The sequence below is a fragment of the Lepidochelys kempii genome, chromosome 6 (assembly GCF_965140265.1).
Source record: "Lepidochelys kempii isolate rLepKem1 chromosome 6, rLepKem1.hap2, whole genome shotgun sequence".
Lineage (NCBI taxonomy): Eukaryota > Metazoa > Chordata > Testudines > Cheloniidae > Lepidochelys > Lepidochelys kempii.
In genome coordinates this window covers 91,364,495-91,385,304 of record NC_133261.1, presented here as the reverse complement: position 1 = coordinate 91,385,304, position 20,810 = coordinate 91,364,495, and positions in this window count along the sequence as shown.

The following is a 20,810-nucleotide window of genomic DNA, read 5'->3' as shown; positions in this document are numbered from 1 at the left end:
TGTCTTTTTCTGTAGGCTGACAATCACCATCAGAGAATAGGTATTCTATTCCAGTACAGCAAAATTTTACAGCCAAGTTTTGTTTGTTTATTTCTAAACCTCGGGTGTAAAGTTAGTTAAAAACAGAGAGGTTAGAATGACAAAATCCATGGCTCGACAAAAGCTGGAATTAGCCAGATTTCAGGCTGAGGAAAGACAAAGGGAACATGAAAGACAGATAGAACTCATGCGGCTGAAGAAGGAGGAGAAGGAACAAGAAAGGAAGGCAGCGAAAGAGGCAGAACAACACCAAGCAGCTGCTCACAGGAGAGCTATGGAAGCAAGGGACAAAGAAATGGAGGCAAGGGCCAAAGAACTGGAGGAGAGGGAAAAAGAGAGGAAGCATGTGGAGGAGATGGAGAAGATAAAGGCTCAGCAGAGTATCCCAACAAACCCTAGCAATCCTTCTCCAAGTACCACTTCCCATCCCAGAAAGTTCCCCACCTACAAGGCAGGCAATGATACTGAGGCCTTCCTAGAAAACTTCGAAAGGGCCTGCCTTGGGTACAACATCTTTACTGACCAGTACATGGTAGAGCTGAGGCCGCAGCTCAGTGGACCCTTAGCTGAGGTGGCAGCTGAAATGCCTAAAGAACACATGAACAAGTATGAACTGTTTAAATCCAAGGCGAGAGTCAGAATGGGGATAACACCCGAGCATTCTCGTCGGAGGTTCAGAGCCCTAAGGTGGAAACCAGACGTGTCATTTACCCGACATGCCTACCACATTGTGAAACATTGGGATGCCTGGATATCAGGAGCAAGTGTTGAATCTCCAGTAAATTTGCCCTTCCTAATGCAAAGGGAACAATTCTTAGAGAGGGTTCTTGAGGAAATAGAAAGATACATCCTAGATGGGAAGCCCAAAACTGTAATCGAGGCAGGAGAGATTGGAGCCAGATGGGTGGTGGCAGAGAAGAAGAAAACTGGTCGCAGTTGGAGCGGAGACCAGAAGGGACAACCCCAGACCACACCCTATTACCGGGGGCTGCCCAAGGCCCCACCTACCTCCTAAAGAACCCTCCAGACACCTTATTGTCCCACCACCCCGTTCTCCAGCAACCCATCTCGCCCCAGTGACCCGTCAGCTGGACGATGTTTTAAATATAACGAGCTGGGGCATGTAAAGGCCAACTGCCCCAAGAACCCCAACAGATTACAGTTCATTGCACCGGGATCACACCAGAGGTCCGCAGGCCCAGATACCGCCCAGATACCCTTGGAGCGGAGGGAAACTGTGAGTGTGGGCGGGAAGAAGGTCACCGCGTGGAGGGACACTGGAGCACAAGTGTCAGCTATCCATGCTTCCTTAGTGGACCCCAATTTAATCAACCCAGAGATCCAAGTGACGATTCAACCCTTCAAGTCCAACGCATTCAATTTGCCTACAGCCAAGTTGCCTGTCCAGTACCAGGGCTGGTCAGGAACGTGGACTTTTGCAGTCTATGATGATTATCTCATCCCCATGCTGTTGGGGAAAGACTTGGCCAATCATATGAAGCGGGCCAAGAGGGTGGGAATAGTCACCCGTAGCCAGGCTAAACAAGCCGTAAGGCCTAGCTCTGTTCCGGAAATTTCTATCAGGACCTGGTCAGAGGTGATGGACCCGAACCCCAGGCCAATGTCTGCAACAGCAGTAGTGGATCCAGTCCCAGAGACCCAGAACCGGAACCAGCCGAACAACCAACACCAGACCCATTGCCAGCACTGAATCCAGTACTTGCAACCTCAACACCAGAGGGCCCCACCGAACCTGAACCGGCAGCAGCCAATAACCCTACACAAGAGGCTCAGCTGGAGCCTGAATCCCAACATAGTGCACCAGCGGAAAGCGGTTCACAGTCAACGGAAACAGCCCCATCCCCTACATCGCTTCCAGAGGGACCAAGCATAGGTCCACAATTCAATGAGGAACTGATGTCTCCAGCATCAAGGGAACAGTTCCAGACCGAACAGGAAGCAGATGAAAGCCTCCAGAGAACTTGGAAGGCGGCACGGAGCAACCCACCGCCTCTCAGCTCTTCTAATCAATCCAGGTTTGTTGTAGAAAGAGGACTTTTATACAAGGAAACTCTTTCTGGTGGACACCAGGAAGACTGGCATCCTCAGAGACAGTTGGTAGTTCCAACTAAAAACGGGGTCAAACTTTTTAACTTAGCCCACGATCACCCTAGTGGCCATGCTGGGGTGAACAGGACCAAAGACCATTTGGGGGGGTCCTTCCACTGGGAGGGAATGGGCAAGGATGTTTCTATCTATGTCCGGTCTTGTGAGGTATGCCAACGAGTGGGAAAACCCCAAGACCAGGTCAAAGCCCCTCTCCAGCCACTCCCCATCATTGAGGTTCCATTTCAGCAAGTAGCTGTGGATATTCTGGGTCCTTTCCCGAAAAAGACACCCAGAGGAAAGCAGTACACACTGACTTTCATGGATTTTGCCACCCGATGGCCGGAAGCAGTAGCTCTAAGCAACACCAGGGCTAAAAGTGTGTGCCAGGCACTAGCAGACATTTTTGCCAGGGTAGGTTGGCCCTCCGACATCCTCACAGATGCAGGGACTAATTTCCTGGCAGGAACTATGGAAAACCTTTGGGAAGCTCATGGGGTAAATCACTTGGTTGCCACTCCTTACCACCATCAAACAAATGGCATTGTGGAGAAGTTTAATGGAACTTTGGGGGCCATGATACGTAAATTCGTAAATGAGCACTCCAGTGATTGGGACCTAGTGTTGCAGCAGTTGCTCTTTGCCTACAGAGCTGTACCACACCCCAGTTTAGGGTTTTCCCCATTTGAACTTGTATATGGCCATGAGGTTAAGGGGCCATTACAGTTGGTGAAGCAGCAATGGGAGGGATTTACACCTTCTCAGGAACTAACATTCTGGACTTTGTAACCAACCTAGAAAACACCCTCCGAACCTCTTTAGCCCTTGCTAGAGAAAACTTACAGGATGCTCAAAAAGAGCAAAAAGCCTGTTATGATAAACATGCCAGAGAGCGTTCCTTCAAAGTAGGAGACCAGGTCATTGTCTTAAAGGCGCTCCAGGCCCATAAAATGGAAGCATAGTGGGAAGGGCCATTCACAGTCCAGGAGCGCCTGGGAGCTGTTAATTATCTCATAGCATTCCCCACCTCCAACCAAAAGCCTAAGGTGTACCATATTAATTCTCTAAAGCCCTTTTATTCCAGAGAATTAAAGGTTTGTCAGTTTACAGCCCAGGGAGGAGACGACGCTGAGTGCCCTGAAGGTGTCTACTACGAAGGGAAAAGTGCTGGTGGTGTGGAAGAGGTGAACCTCTCCATGACCCTTGGGCGTATGCAGCGACAGCAGATCAAGGAGCTGTGCACTAGGTACGCGCCAATGTTCTCAGCCACCCCAGGACTGACTGAACGGGCATACCACTCCATTGACACAGGTAATGCTCGCCCAATTAGGGTCCAACCTTACCGGGTGTCTTCTCAAGCTAAAACTGCTATAGAACGGGAGATCCAGGATATGTTACAGATCGGTGTAATCCGCCCCTCTGGAAGTGCTTGGGCATCTCCAGTGGTTTTAGTTCCCAAACCAGATGGGGAAATACGTTTTTGCGTGGACTACCGTAAGCTAAATGCTGTAACTCACCCAGACAACTATCCAATGCCACGCACAGATGAACTATTAGAGAAACTGGGACGGGCCCAGTTCATCTCTACCTTGGACTTAACCAAGGGGTACTGGCAGGTACCGCTAGATGAATCTGCCAAGGAAAGGTGAGCCTTCACCACACATCTCGGGCTGTATGAATTTAATGTACTCCCTTTCGGGCTGTGAAATGCACCCACCACCTTCCAAAGACTTGTAGATGGTCTCCTAGCGGGATTAGGAGAATATGCAGTCGCCTACCTTGACGATGTGGCCATATTTTCGGATTCCTGGGCAGACCACCTGGAACATCTACAAAAAGTCCTTGAGCGCATAAGGGAGGCAGGACTAACTGTTAAGGCTAAGAAGTGTCAAATAGGCCTAAACAGAGTGACTTACCTTGGACACCAGGTGGGTCAAGGAACTATCAGCCCCCTACAGGCCAAAGTGGATGCTATCCAAAAGTGGCCTGTCCCAAAGTCAAAGAAACAGGTTCAATCCTTCTTAGGCTTGGCCGGTTATTACAGACGATTTGTACCGCAATACAGCCAAATCGCCGCCCCACTGACAGACCTAACCAAACAGAAACAGCCAAATGCTGTTCAGTGGACCGAAAAGTGTCAGAAGGCCTTTAACAAGCTTAAAGCGACACTCATGTCTGACCCTGTACTAAGGGCCCCAGACTTTGACAAACCATTCCTAGTAACCACAGATGCGTCCGAGCGTGGTGTGGGAGCAGTTTTAATGCAGAAAGGACCTGATCAAGAATTCCACCCTGTAGTGTTTCTCGGCAAAAAACTGTCTGAGAGGGAAAGCAACTGGTCAGTCACTGAAAAAGAATGTTACGCCATTGTCTACGCTCTGGAAAAGCTACGCCCATATGTTTGGGGGACGGCGTTTCCACCTGCAAACCGACCATGCTGCACTAAAGTAGCTTCACACTGTCAAAGAAACTAACAAAAAACTTCTTCAGTGGAGTTTAGCTCTCCAAGATTTTGATTTCAACATCCAACACATCTTAGGAGCTTCTAACAAAGTGGCTGATGCACTCTCCCTAAAGTTTCCCAGAATCAACTTGTTAAAATCGTCCTTGAGATGTGGAAAATATTGTTAGTCTTTATGTACTTGGTAGTATATTTAGAGATGCACGTGTCTTATTAACTCTGTTTTTCCTAGAGCTCCAGGAAGAAATCCCAGCCAGTGTTTCACCCTAGCTGAGATTTGGGAGGCGTGTCATAAATATAAAGGGAAGGGTAAACCTCTTAAAAATCCCTCCTGGCCAGAGAAAAACTCCTCTCACCTGTAAAGGGTTAAGAAACTAAAGGTAACCTCGCTGGCACCTGACCAAAATGACCAATGAGGAGCCAAGATACTTTCAAAAGCTGGGAGGAGGGAGAGAAACAAAGGGTCTGTCTTTATGCTGCCTTTGCCGGGGATAGACCAGGAATGGAGTCTTAGAACTTTTAGTAAGTAATCTAGCTAGGTATGTGTTAGATTATGATTTCTTTAAATGGCTGAAAAAAGAATTGTGCTGAATAGAATAACTATTTCTGTCTGTGTATCTTTTTTGTAACTTAAGTTTATGCCTAGAGGGATTCTCTATGTTTTGAATCTAATTACCTTGTAAGGTATCTACTATCCTGATTTTACAGAGGGGATTTCTTTACTTCTATTTACTCCTATTTCTATTAAAAGTCTTCTTGTAAGAAAACTGAATGCTTTTTCATTGTTCTCAGATCCAAGGGTTTGGGTCTGTGGTCACCTATGCAAATTGGTGAGGCTTTTTATCCAACATTTCCCAGGAAAGGGGTGTGTGTGCAAGTGTTGGGAGGATTGTTCATTGTTCTTAAGATCCAAGGGTCTGGGTCTGTAGTCACCTAGGCAAATTGGTGAGGCTTTTTACCAAACCTTGTCCAGGAAGTGGGGTGCAAGGTTTTGGGAAGTATTTGGGGGGAAAGACGTTTCCAAACAGCTCTTCCCCAGTAACCAGTATTTGTTTGGTGGTGGTAGCAGCCAACCCAAGGACAAAGGGTGGAATATTTTGTACCTTGGGGAACTTTTTGACCTAAGCTGGTAAAGATAAGCTTAGGACGTTTTCATGCAGGTCCCCACATCTGTACCCTAGCGTTCAGAGTGGGGGAGGAACCTTGACAATCTCCCTTTACAGAAGCCACGTTGACTTTTGCGCAACCATTTATGTTCTTCTATGTGTCTGACAATTTTATTCTTTACTATTGTTTCAACTAATTTGCCCAGTACTGATGTTAGACTTACCGGTCTGTAATTGCCAGGATCACCTCTAGAGCCCTTCTTAAATATTGGCATTACATTAGCTATCTTCCAGTCATTGGGTACAGTAGCTGATTTAAAGGACAGGTTACAAACCATAGTTAATAGTTCCGCAATTTCACATTTGAGTTCTTTCAGAACTCTTGGGTGAATGCCATCTGGTCCCGGTGACTTGTTACTGTTAAGTTTCTCAGTTCATTCCAAAACCTCCTCTAGTGACATTTCAATCTGTGACAATTCCTCAGATTTGTCACCTACAAAAGACAGCTCAGGTTTGGGAATCTCCCTAACATCCTCAGCCGTGAAGACTGAAGCAAAGAATTCATTTAGTTTCTCTGTGATTACTTTATGGTCTTTAAGTGTTCCTTTTGTACTCGATTGTCCAGGGGCCCCACTGGTTGTTTAGCAGGCTTCCTGCTTCTGATGTACTTAAAAAACATTTTGTTATTACCTTTTGAGTTTTTGGCTAGCTATTCTTCAGATTCCTTTTTGGCTTTTCTTATTACATTTTTACATTTTATTTGGCAGTGTTTACGCTCCTTTCTATTTACCTCACTAGGATTTGACTTACACTTTTTAAAAGATGCCTTTTTATCTCTCACTGCTTCTTTCACATGATTTTTAAGCCACGGTGGCTCTTTTTTAGTTCTTTTACTGTGTTTTTTAATTTGCGGTATACATTTAAGTTGGGCCTCTATTATGGTGTCTTTGAAAAGTGTCCATGCAGCTTGCAGGGATTTCACTCTAATCACTGTACCTTTTAACTTCTGTTTAACTAACCTCCTCATTTTTGCATAGTTCCCCTTTCTGAAATTAAATGCCACAGTGTTGGGCTGTTAAGGTGTTCTTCCCTAGTTGGTTGTGCCCCACTGTTTGAAAACCGTTGCCTCCTGCCAGGAGCCAGCAGATCAGAAGCTGGTGGGAGCCACCTGGCCCACTCAGGCCCATGGCTCTCCGCGTCATGGGAGCCAGGTAGGGTGACCAGATGTCCTGATTTTATGGGGACAGTCCCGATTTTTGGATCTTTTTCTTATATAGGCTCCTATTACCCCCCACGCTCATCCTGATTATTCACATTTGATGTCTGGCTGGCTGCCCAGCAGCCCTCCTTGCCCTGTTCCCTGAGCTGAACTGCCTCTGCATGGCTGAGCACTCTCCAGGCAGGCTGGGGGGCACAGCACTGTGCCCCTAACACGGTCTTGCCCCTTCCCCAAAGGAGCCCCATACCCTGGAGTTGGCCCCTGACCGTACAGCCCGGCTGCCATGAGGCACTTCCCAAGGCGCTCACTCACGACTGCCCTGGAGCTCTTGGCTGGGGAGCAGCTGGCTGTGCAGACGCAGTCCGGCTCAGGGAGCAGGGCAGGGAGGGCTGCTGGGCAGTCAGCCAGCACCCCAGCTCCCACAGTGGGGAGAGCCAGGGGCCTGAGCAGGCCAGGTGGCTCCCATCAGTTTCCAATCCACTGGCTCCTGGCAAGAGGCGATGGTTTTCAAACAACATGGCATGTCCTGGCATGCTGCACAGTTTGAAAACCTCTGTGCTAAATGGAAGGCAGAAAGCTGGAAGGAAATGTGACCCTGAATGACCCACACTGTGTTGCCGCTGCTCCTCGGGGCACATGACCCCCCAAACCCCTCTACATCACCTCTGGGGGGCATGTGACCCCCACCTGCCCCCACATGCATTGCCTCTGCCCCTCCAAATATAGAAGTCAAACTACATCTAGGGTTGCCAACCCTCCAGGATTGGCCTGGAGTCTCAAGGAATTAAAGATTAATCTAATTAAAGATTATGTCATGTGATGAAATCTTCAGGAATACATCCAACTCATATTGGTAACCTTAACTACACCTATGCTAATGGGATGTATTAGGGGCTTCCAACCCAGCCTGAGAGCACCCTGCCCTGCTCCCATGTCTCTGCTCTTCCTCCCTTCTCTTTACTCTGATCCCCATCTTCCTTTCCCCATTCCCTGGTCTGCTGCCATCATTTTTTCCTTCATCTCTCCTTCCTGCTCCCCTCATTTAATCTCTTCTCTCTCCACCTGCCATTTTTTCTTATATAATTTTGGTCTCCAATATTTCTCTTTCCTCTGTCTCTCATAAAGGGGTGATAATCTAAGTGTCTTCTCTCTTCAAAATTTCCCTTTGAGTTATAGGAGAGAGGGGAAGGTGATGCTGTGGGTGCTGTCCCTTTAAGAATAGTCAGGCCATATTGTGTTGCCTCATGCACCTTTAAATATCTTGTGAAGGAACAGATGGTTCTTCCAGAGAACTTACTGGAACCCTTGCTAGGACAGGATTGGACTGTCCTAGGGGTGAAACCTGAGCAGCACCCATGTTCATATATAGTTGATGAACGGGATCCAAGCTTCATGAGCATATGCATACAGATGCACTTGTAAAGTATATGTCTCATTTCCATATAGCAGCTAGTCCACATAGAGGATAACGGCTTGCTACTGCTGCCAGTTAATGGAGTTACTTCTTTAGCTTAAGTGGTAGTGTAGAGGTCTGTTCTTTGGTGCTTCAGGTCCTGGATTCAGTCCCTGCTGACAATCTGTGGGTGGTGCTGTTATACATGCACTCATTTATGCCTGGCACATGGCCACACCCTCCCATATGGTGGTGTTAAAAGATCGAAAGCTCCACAAACACATGCTACACACACACACACAAAATGCACATGCAAGAAACGGACAGGACTCAGAGTCCCTCTGCAAATGCTCACGTGCTTTCTACATAACACACTGATGACATCCAAGCCCCATATACACATACATAGTTACAACGCACCTGCATGACACAGGCTGCATGAATGCACACACACCTTAGCCTCCAGGAGCTAAGGGTGTAAAAATCTGAGCTGATGACATGCTGTGTCTGAGGGAGAGATCTCCAAAGCAATGCAGGTCATGGCAGAATGCTTTATATAACCCAAAGCCATAGAGAAAACCAAAATAGCTGCCTCCCTGCTGCTCAGTTAGTCTCCTCCATCAAACATGGATAAAATTAGAGCAGGCAGTGACGTTCACTTACGTCTACACAGGGACTCCAGGGAGACAGAGGGAGACAGGCTCAGGGCTCTGCCATCAGCTGCACAGGCTGCCAGAGCTTTCAAACAGAATCTGTCACTAGGGATAGTGTGTGAGCTGAGGGGCCGGGATGGAGAAGAGTGAGGGGAGGGGGCTGGGAGCACGGTTGTTAGATGCTCATAGAGAATGTTCCAAACCAAGCCCCTGCCTTTTGGAAAAGAAGCCTGCATATTCACGCACAAGCTGGCATTTCCCAGCTAATCCCCCACGGCTCTGAACTCCAGCAAGCCTGCTTCAGGGACACCTGGTGAGCCTTGGAGCAGGTGAAGCTCAGACGGTGTGCCTCCAGGGGTGATCCCTTGAGCAGATGAGCCTCAGAGCAGGCATGCTTCAGCGGGGCGACCTGTAGAGCAGCTGTGCTGCAGGGGTGATTCTCGCAGTAGTTGTGTCTTGGAGGGGTGCCCCACAGAGCTGGTGGTGACACCCCACCTCCACCCCCCAGATCCGTGCAACTTTGTGGGAACACAAATTACATGTTTATTTGAAAGTGGCAGAAAAACAGAATCAGAAAATGCTGTATGTGGAGGCTGAACGCCCTCAAACAGAGCTGAGGCCAATGGTCACACTTACAGTCCCACGGTAGGCACCTACACCCATACTGAGGCACCTCGGTGAGCTTTGGCTCAGTTTTCAGAGGTGCTGAACACAACTCTCATTGCTTGCAATGGGAGCTGGAAACGCTCGATACATCTAAAAATCAGGTCAAATCTTATTTTAGGTGCCTAAACCTGATGTAGGTGTCTAACCTCAGGCTCCAAGTCTGAACATTTTGGCCTCAGCTTTAGTTGTCAGGTCTAGTGGTCTGAGCACAGGGGATAGGAAGCCAGGCAATAAGTTATAACCCCAGCTCTGATGCTTACTTGCTCTGTGACCCTGGGCAAGTCCTTTCCCCTGTGTGTGTCTTAGTTTTCCTTTCCTTACCTGAGGATAATGCTCTTCACCCATGTTCTGGTGCTGCGATGGGAGTTTGTGAAGACTGATGGAGTTAATATTTGTAAAGCACTTTGAAAAGGACAAAAGCCCTAGGGAAAATCTAAGTGCTAATTATTAGTTACAGAGACACAAAAAAGAGATGTAAGGTTTAAAAATGCTTTTCTGGTCTGAGACACGTGTATCCATTAATGAAAATAATTTATGCCTCCATCCCCGGGGGTTCTGCCATCCACCCCCACTTTGTGACAGTGCTGGAAGCCTCTGGCCTTGGAGAGATGGCTCAGAACTCAGCTGGTTGCTCTAGGCAAGAATCAGAGGAATATAGCAGCACAGCAAGAATAAAGCCAGACAATCACAGCAGCAGCTTCTCACTCTGGACTTGAAAAGTCAAAGAGAAGGAAAGAAATCTCTGTTCATCTCCCCATGAGTCCCTGAGGCTTAGTGGCCCAGAAAAGGAAAGGTGAGAAATAGCCAAGTGAGGCTTGACTGGTGAGTGCTCCACATCCATCAGAGCTCAACCCTGTCCTGAAGCCACCCTGGCTGCCTGGAAATGGGAGAGAAGGAAAATGTTTCCACTTTGCCAAAGGCAGAGGGAGTCACACACTTCTTCTGGGGGCCATTCACTAGTGAGGCAAAGGCAGAGGGAGTCACACACTTCTTCTGGGGGCCATTCATCACCTCTCCCTATCATGTCCTTAACTAACCTATGTATGGTATTTTAAGGCACCATCCCCTTGGAAACCATGATGAAGATTAATCATTTTGCAAATAATGAGAGTTCAAAAGAGTTCAATTTGCAAATAAGCACCTTCATGCTTTCCCCCATGCTGCCCCTCACACTTCGGAGGAGTTCCCTGTAAACACCCACAAAGAAACCTCATTATCCACTTTCAAATCCCTCCTTATAACTCCCCTTTGCTGTGATATCTACAAAATATTTGACAATGGTTAGGGCGCTGGTGTACTGACACCACTGCCGGCCATGCTGATCAATATTGTCTCATTGTTTCCTTGTACTCCCCTGTTGGTATCCATCTGTTGTCTCTTGTCTCATACTTAAACTGTGAGCTCTCTGGGGCAGGGACGGTCTTTCTGTTATGAGTTTGTAAAGTGCCTAGCTCAGTGGGGTCCTGATTCATGACTAGGACTCCTACGCTCTATGGCAGTTGTGGGCAACCTGTGGACAGCATGCAGCAGGTCAGGGTAATCCGCTGGCGGACCACCAGACAGTCTGTTTACATTTGCATGGCTGTCCACAGCTCCCAGTGGCCAGGGTTCACTGTTCCCGGCCAATGGAAGCTGCAGGAAGCAGCATGGGCCGCAGAGACATGCTGACCATAGCTTCTCACAGCTCCCATCAGCCAGGAACGGTGAACCGCGGCCACTGGGAGCTGCAGGCGGCTGTGCAAATGTAAACAAACTGTCTGGTGGCCCGCCAGTGGATTATTCTGATGGGTCGCATGCGGCCTGCAGGTTACCTATCACTACTCTATGGTAATACAAATAATAAATAATAGTAATAGTAATAATAAGCATGAAAGAGTATCAGCTGTTACTTCTCTCTGTTCTTTCCTGTGTACGGGTTGGCTGTTCATCAGTAGGTATTTGAAGTTAAATATGTTGTTGTTATGTGTTCCCAGGAAGCTTTCTCCAAAAGTTGTGTCTGGGAATTAAAGGACTTTAAATAATTTCACTCTGAGGTCCAGATCTTTCTGTTGTTGTAGGAAACTGTGTGATGCCCTGAGGCAACATAACTGCTGCCACCTACAGTAACTAGACGTGCTGCAGCCTAACATAATGTGATTCCATTAACAATGAGCCCAGTGCAGGGCATCTGCCTGAATGCTACCTGCACTATCTGCATTTGAATAAGGCTGAGTTACAGGAGCCAGCAGACTGGGGAGGGAAGGTTCTGAACCATCCAGTTACCCAGGTTATTCAGGTTACCATGCTGTTAGGGACTTGTATACTGCATTTCCCCATTTTATTAAAATCCCCACTTCCATTACAGGGGGGAAATCCTTTCAGAAGGACGGTAACGGCTCCTCACATCCCAGCTGTGCACCATCTCCATCACGCCTCTTGTGTCCTATCCACACTGCCTGGTTATACTGCTTCCTCACCATGCAGCGCCATCATTGCTTTATATGAAGGGACCTAGTCAAGGGAAGCTGAAAGCAGGTAAGAGGCTTTGAACTACCTGCTGCAACTGAGGTGAGGGTAGCACAGCTCCAAAGACCTGTAACCTTTGTGCCTCCAGCAGCAAGCTTGAGAGGACCAGAAAACACCCTGGACTCCCAGAACCTCTGCTCCTTGGTCCATCTCCTGGGGGATTAACTGCACAACAACGGTTAGTGCTGGAAGAAGTAATGACTGAATGGAGACTATTATGAACACTTATTATGGAGAGCAGCATAATTACTATCTATTCCTAGTGGGAACTAAATTTCAGGCTGGGATTCCTCTGGGATTGTCCAAGGGGGTTGTGCACGCCAATGGTATCTGCGCTGGTCAGATGGACAGGGGGCAGAGTTAATCTGCAACCACTGCTACAGTTTAGTGGCTGGGAGTCTCCCGAGAATGCCCTTGGGGAGCAGGGTACACATATGAGCTTTGCACTGGGGCCAGGCTCCCTCAGGACATTTAATTCATTAGGAAGATCTTGGGAATGAATACTCTTCCCTTGAACAGGGGAAAGGAGCCCTGGCACTCCTGTGGTCTAATGGGGATTTTGGCAACAGGAGTGCCTCAAACGTTGCTCATTCACAATTGTCCCTACACCCAGAAATAACCTGCACTGACAGCTGGAGCTCCCTGCACAAAGAGGAAGCAGAGGCTTCCAGTGAGGTCAGAGGGAAGAGCACCCTGTCTAGTCTGACATCCAAGGGGATTTCAGCCTTAACAGCTCCCTAGAATTCCCCCAGCCCCAAAGCTGCCTTGCTGACTCAGAGCTCATTCAGGTACAAAGCTGGCCCCGAAATGAACTTCATCACCCTCCCTGTACGCAGGCAACAGGCACCTGTTCCCCATGCCCAGCTGACATTAAGGAGGGTCTCTGGAACCTTTCCATTTCCACTGCAGGGCAAAACTACCTTCCATGCTGCTCCTATTTCTTCATACTTAATCAGCTCCTCTTAGTCCCCCGGCAGGGCAAATGTGCCTCCACTGCTTCACCTGCTTATCCATGCCTACACCCTTGTTTCCATCCTTACTGCAGCTACAAGGCTACTGCTGCTTTCGTCTCTGCATCCATATCAGACATTAATGAGTGTGAACTGTTAACTGCATTCTTCTCAACGCTGCTTTAGACCTTGCCAGGGCCATTTGTCTTTGATGGCTACAATTAGGGATGCCATTTTGCCACTTACTGACATGAATAAAATCAGTGTCTCTGAGACTTCTATTTCTCTCTTCCAGGTCCTAAACCCAGCCCAGTTGCTGAGTCTGTCCTTGCCTAGGGAACTCCAGAATGCAGAAGTTGCACATTTGCACAGTCGCAACATCTGCTGTGGTCTGGATGAGACATCAAGCCCAGGAGAAGTCTTTCTTTAGAAAGGTTATTAATACTCCCTCTCTCCACGTGCCATGCTGACTTTCTGCCAGGGACAAGTGCACCCCTCATGTGCCTATGGAGAAAAGGGACTTCCCAGTGCTCATTCACTGCTTCCCATTCCTGCTTTCTTGCACATTGATCTCTGCAGAGGGTATGAATGTGTCCTGCTGATTCAGTCCACACTAGGCCAACTTCCCCTTTTCCTAAGGGGGAATATTGATAATCTAACACTCAAGTCACCAAAGAATGCAGCTTGCAGATGACATCCAACATGCCATTTAATTTCCTCCTCTACCGCCAAGCATCCTACAGCTGGGTAGTATGCAACTGCCCTGCTGTTAAATGTACTGGGTATTTCTGCAGCCAACCAGTTAGATGCTGCCCACTCTTAGGAGGTTGTTAGAGAGCTGTTCCTAATATAGGTCTGCAAATAACCAGCAAGGCTTTTTTGGGTAGCACAGATGTGGCTGCAATCTGGATAGATCCATTCAGCGTGGCCTTCTATGTAAAGCTCAGCTTGGTACTATTTACTGCATCTGTGTTTGTCCCTGGCATGCAGATTCCTTTGAATACACAGTGTCCTTGCACTCCATATACAGTAAGTTTAATACATCTTGTTCCCAGAGTGATATGGGGATATTATTTTGAAGGCATAAGTAGTGACTTCATATTTACAAAGTTTTGTATTTAAAGTAGGGATTCAACTTCTTTATTATATATGAAAAATGGCATGTACCCTCCCCAAAATTACAGTGTTCACTCTTTGGGTACAGAATGAAGTTTCTGAGAATTAATAAAGTGCCTCTGTTAATTAGCAGAGGAAATAAAATTAATTAAAAATAGGTCCTTTAAGAAATATGGACAATAAAGTGACACACCTGTTCCAAGCTAAAGAATTGGGCACTCTGGACATTTTGTTTAGTATTCTGGAATTTGGTGGATTTTTCCTCTACCTCCTGTGCATATTCCTGCAATCAGTGCCTTTCTCTGCATCATTCTAGGAGCATGGCAATACTGCACAAAAATAGGGTAGGAGATGCCCTGAGAAATGATGAAAGCCAACAGTCTGGGTGTTACTGGGCTAGTCAAAAGCAAGGATTGTTCCAACACAATGGCTTTAAATGCACTTGCTGTAGTCTTTCAGGCTGTGATCCTAAAAAACAAAACTGAAGGGGTTTCCTGCCTCCTTGGTCAACTCCTGTGAAAAAAAATTAAAAATCTAATGTGCTTTTAAAAATCAGTTTAGTCTAATCTGGCTCCACAAACACTGTCATATCTTAATCAGAATTGCATGATATCATATCATTACATAGCATAAGGTTTCCGCTGAAGAAGAACAAGGAGTTTGGTGGCACCTTAAAGACTAACAGATTTATTTGGGCATAAGCTTTCATGGGTAAAACACGACTTCTTCAGATGCAAGTGATGTTTTACCCACAAAAGCTTATGCCCAAATAAATCTGTTAGTCTTTAAGGTGCCACCAGACTCCTTGTTGTTTTTGTGGATACAGACTAACATGGCTACCCGCTGATGCTGAAGAAGAAACTTTCAGCTGTGTATAATAATGGAAAAAAATATTAATCCTAAAAAAATTTTTTTTAAAAAGACTATCCAGTGTAATCCATCCACAAGATTTCAGTAATTTTTAACTATAAAGGAAGTTGGAAGAGCCTGTGACAAGGCAAAGTTAAGGTTGTATTGACCTATCTGCAATCCTATAGTGAACAAACTGTGTTTTACAATATGGTGTTACATTGTTACTTAATATGGTATGCAACAGATAATTTTAAAAAAATTAATAGCCCACTAATAAGAACTAATCTTTCCTGCTTAATTTAAGTAGGCCTACTCCAACCTCAGACTAAAGGCAATCGAGGAATCTCATACAGTTCTTTTGCAACGGTATCTGTTTTTATTGTTGTAGATCTCATTTGCAGATACCTTATCTTAGATTGTTGCATTCATGCGGCCAGAATACAACACCTCAGGCTTCGTTTTTACATTTCTCATTTTGGGTTATGTTTAGTGTTCTCATCCCCCATGCTGTGCGGTATTATAACATAATGTCCTTTGTACAGAAGCTCATCATATGCAGCAATTACATCTCTATAGTTCCAAAAGGACTCTGAGATTGGAGGTGCCTGGACTTTTTCTATTGGCCATCCATCTAGAATTACTTGTCTCAGACTTTTACAATATTGGATGATTTTGTGTTTCTTGTTTGAGCTTGTCAAATTTAGTCTAAAAAATGGATAGTACTTGAGTCATGGTTACTTCAAACTCTTCTTCCTAGAGCACCTTGCTTTCAGTATTTATACACTCTCTTGAAAGCAGATCCACTATAATTAGATTTGGAAGAATTAGATTTTTATTGGTAAATGTCAGTAAACATCAGTTTCAGCATACACATATAAAACCATGGAAAAATGTTTCCATCAATAACAACAGAAATGTACAGAGAGGCAAAGTAAGAAAAAAGCTACTTGAGAACATAGAGTTTGATTTATGGATATTTACTTGGTATATTTTGATGTGATGTTGGCAATTTGTGTTTTAATAGTTATAAGCTTCAACTTTTTGAATCTCAACATTTACTGTCATTAAATAATTATTGTCTGCACCTCCCCATAATTTCCTGGACATATGAAAATTTAAAAAGACATTGAAAAAATGCTAAAACCCCATAATTTTGTGCAACTGTGAATGTTTAAATCCATAATAAAAAAGCTTAAAAAGAAACATTGATATTATTCATCAAAATTATAAAAAAATATAAATCTAATTCTGCCAAGCTCAACTATTGTGCCCTCAGCAAGCCTGAATTCCACATTTAATGATTACTTTTGCAATTTCATTATCATTTTCTGAAGGCTAGGCAATGGGTTACACTGCAATGGTTTATGTTCTCTTTCTGTCTCAGCTGTAAACCCTTCTAACTACCAGAAATAATTGCTAGAATGTATTCGTCAGCCTGAACATAGATCTGTTGTGTTTTAGTCAATGTTTTAGAAACATCTGTCACTGAACAATTGTGTTGCAGGACAGCATCCAACCCACATGTGTGTGCATCAATTTCAGTCTTAGGTCCTTTGCTAATCTCAAAATATCTCACTACAGGTGTTTTGGTGACAACTTTTTTGAACTCCTAAAAGCTCTTGACAATCATCCTAGTGCCATGCTGTAATGTCCTCAAGCAGCATTTTGAGTGGACCACTCATTTGTGACCTCTGTAAGGTCTCCTTGTGGGGAAATTCTTTGTCACTGACCATATGTGCTACAGAACAAATCTCATTCAGTCCAATCTAGCACTTCATCTTGTTCAATTTTCTTTTCATATTTCTGTTTAAGGGCCTGTCATAAATATAAAGGGAAGGGTAAACCCCTTTAAAATCCCTCCTGGCCAGGGGAAAGCTCCTCTCACCTGTAAAGGGTTAAGAAGCTAAAGGTAACCTCGCTGGCACCTGACCAAAATGACCAATGAGGAGACAAGATACTTTCAAAAGCTGGGAGGAGGGAGAGAAACAAAGGGTCTGTGGGTCTGTCTTTATGCTGCCTTTGTCGGGGATAGACCAGGAATGGAGTCTTAGAACTTTTAGTAAGTAATCTAGCTAGGTACGTGTTAGATTATGATTTCTTTAAATGGCTGAGAAAAGAACTGTGCTGAATAGAATAACTATTTCTGTCTGTGTATCTTTTTTGTAACTTAAGGTTTTGCCTAGAGGGGTTCTCTATGTTTTGAATCTAATTACTCTGTAAGGTATCTACCATCCTGATTTTACAGGGGGGATTTCTTTATTTCTATTTACTTCTATTTTTATTAAAAGTCTTCTTGTAAGAAAACTGAATGCTTTTTCATTGTTCTCAGATCCAAGGGTTTGGGTCTGTGGTCACCTATGCAAATTGGTGAGGCTTTTTATCCAACATTTCCCAGGAAAGGGGGGCGGGTGCAAGTGTTGGGAGGATTGTTCATTGTTCTTAAGATCCAAGGGTCTGGGTCTGTAGTCACCTAGGCAAATTGGTGAGGCTTTTTACCAAACCTTGTCCAGGAAGTGGGATGCAAGGTTTTGGGAAGTATTTGGGGGGAAAGACGTTTCCAAACAGCTCTTCCCCAGTAACCAGTATTAGTTTGGTGGTGGTAGCGGCCAATCCAAGGACAAAGGGTGGAATATTTTGTACCTTGGGGAAATTTTGACCTAAACTGGTAAAGATAAGCTTAGGAGGTTTTTCATGCAGGTCCCCACATCTGTACCCTAGAGTTCAGAGTGGGGGAGGAACCTTGACAGGCCTTTCTTTGGCAGACTGCATAAAACTATGCAGTTTCACATTGTGATGTTGATCATTTTCATCCCATAGTAGATTAAAATTACTTAATTCCATTCCATACAGCTCCTCCAAGACATGGGATGTAATGCTTCGGCACACCTCCTATGCTGACACAGTCCCAAAAGGAAGTCACTTAAACATGCAGCTAACAAAAGGGAAGGTGGAGGTACAAAATTGTGCACTTTCTGAAGACCTGCCAAAACCCTTAATTTGCATCTGAAAATGTTCTTGCAGTTGTTCTCATGGGATAGCTCCTGCTTTTGATAGCCTACTTCAAATCTTTTGGATCTTTAATCTGTTTGGTTATGTAACAGTGATCATACTGTTAACATTCAATGAGGCAGAACAAAGTAGGCAAATATTGCCAAAGTTTAAGAAAACCTCAAACTCTCAGGAATCTGTCAGAGCTAGGTAAAATCAGCTCAGAACTGGGATATACACATTGTTCAGGATTTCATGGCCCTGTGCCCATTTGCCAGCAATGGTGGTTCCTGATTCAGCAGCAGGCAGCTACACAGCACAATGCCATTTCTGCCATCTTGGTGGAATAGGTCTCATAACTGGAATATAGGTATGCGGGGGAACAGCTTGGTCAGGAAGGACTGCCAGGATAAAAAGGAAGGAAGTGGTACACTATACATCAAGAATGTATACACTTGTTCTGAGGTCCAGAAGGATGTGAGAGGCAGACCAGTTGAAAGTCTCTGGGTAATGATAAAGGGGAAAAAAATAGGGATGACAACATGGTAGAGGTCTACTACAGCTCACCAAATCAGGAAGAGGACGTGGATGAGGCATTTCTAGAACAAATAACAGAAATATCCAAAACACAAGAGCTAATAGTAATGGAGAACTTTAACTATCCACATATCCATTGAAAAAGTAATATGGCAAAACACAAAATTTCCAGTAAGTTCTTTGAATGTCTTGGGGACAATTTTTTGTTTCAGAAAGTGGAAGAAGTAACCAGAGGGACAGCCATTCTAGACTTGTTTTTTACCAAAAAGGAGGAATTGGTAGCTAATCTGAAGGTGAAGGCAATTTGGGTGAAAGTGATCATAAAATGATAGATTTCATGATGGTAAAGAAAGGAAGAAGAGAGAGCAGCAGCAGAATAAGGACAATGGAATTCAAAATAGCAGATTTTAACAAACTGAGAGAGCTGGTAGTTAAGGTCCCATGGGAAGAAAATCTAAGGGATAAAGAAGTTCAGAAGAGCTGGCAGTTTCTCAAGGAGACAATATTAAAGGCAAAACTGCAAATTATCCTGATGCAAAGGAAAAATAGGAAGACTAGCAAAAGGTCAATATGGATGCATCAGCTCTTTAATGACCTGAAAAACAAAAAGGGAATCCTTCAACAACATGATGAATTACTTAGGAGGAATACAAAAGAATAGTACAAACATGCAGGGACAAAATCAGAAAGGCTAAGTAAAATGAGTTTCACCTAGCAAGGGACAAAAGGAAATAAGAAGAGGTTCTTTAAATACATTTGGAGCAATAGAAAGATGAAGGAAAGTGTAGGCCCTCTATGTAGGTGGGAAGGAGAGCTAATAACTGATGACTTGAAGAAGGCTGAGGGGTTTAATGCCTATTTGGTTTCAGTTTTCACTGAAAAGGTTAATGGTGACCAGTTGTGCAGCACAATTAATATTAACAACAGGAAAAGGACAGGTTAAAGAATATTTAGATAAGTTAGATATAGCTTTAACAGGAGTGTCATATGTAAGGTCTGAGCTACACTAGAAAATTAGATTGACCAAGCTATGTTACTCAGGAGTGTAAAAAATTCACACCCCCGAGGGACATAGTTAAGCTGATTTAAGTCCCCGTGTAGACAGTGCTAGGTCAACAGATGAATTCTTCCGTCAGCCTAGCTACTGCCTCTCGGTGAGGTGAATTTACTACAATGATGAAAGAACCCCTCCCATCGGTGTAGTATCTACACTGGTGGTGGGCAAACTTTTGGGCCTGAGGGCCACATCTGGGTACAGAAATTGTATGGTGGGCCATGAATGCTCATGAAATTGGGGGGTGGGTGCGGGAGGGGGTGTGGGCTCCGGGGTGGGGCTGGGGATGAGGGTTTGGGGTGCAGGAGGGTGCTCCGGGCTGGGACCAAGGGGTTTGGAGGGAAGGAGGGGGGATCAGGGCTGGGGCAGGGAGTTCGGGCATGGGAGGGGGTCAGGGATGCAGCCTCTGGGTGGTGCTTAGCTCAAGCAGCTCCCAGAAACAGCAGCATGTCCCTCCTCAGGCTCCTACGCAGAGATGCAGCCAGGCAGCTCTGCACGCTGCCCCATCCGCAGGCGCTGCCCCTGCAGCTCCCATTGGCCGTGGTTCCTGGCCAATAGGAGCTGCGGGGGTGGCGCCTGTGGCGGGGGCAGTGTGTGGAGCCCCTTGGCTGCCCCTATGTGTAGGAGCTGGAGGTGGGGCATGCCGCTGCTTCTGGGAGCCACTCAGAGCGGGGCAAGTCCCCGACCCCACTCCCCGGCTGGAGCGGGGAAAGCCCCAGATCCTGCTCCACAGCTGGAGCTTGAGATTCAAATGTCTGAAGGGCCGGATGTGGTCCCCGGCCTGTAGTTTGCCCATCCCTGGTCTACACTGAAGTGCTACAGGTGATCTAAATGTACATATAGCCTGAGACACAGGAGGTAATTGTCCTGCTCTACTTGGCATTGGTGCAGTGCTTAATTTGTGTCAGGGCTTGCCAGGTCTGAGCACTGGCACCTCTGAGCTTGGCAGTTCATAGCCCCGGTACCTCTGGGCTTGCTGCATCAGTTATGAGTGTAAAAAAATTGCTTGAGCCCTGGCACCTCTCTCATTAAAATTAAGCACTGTGTTGGTGAGGCCTCAGCTGGAGTACTGTCCAGTTCTGGGTGCCACACGTTAGGAAAGATAAGGACAAATTGTTGAGAGTCCATAGGACAGAAACCTAAAAGATAAATTTGAGAGTAACAG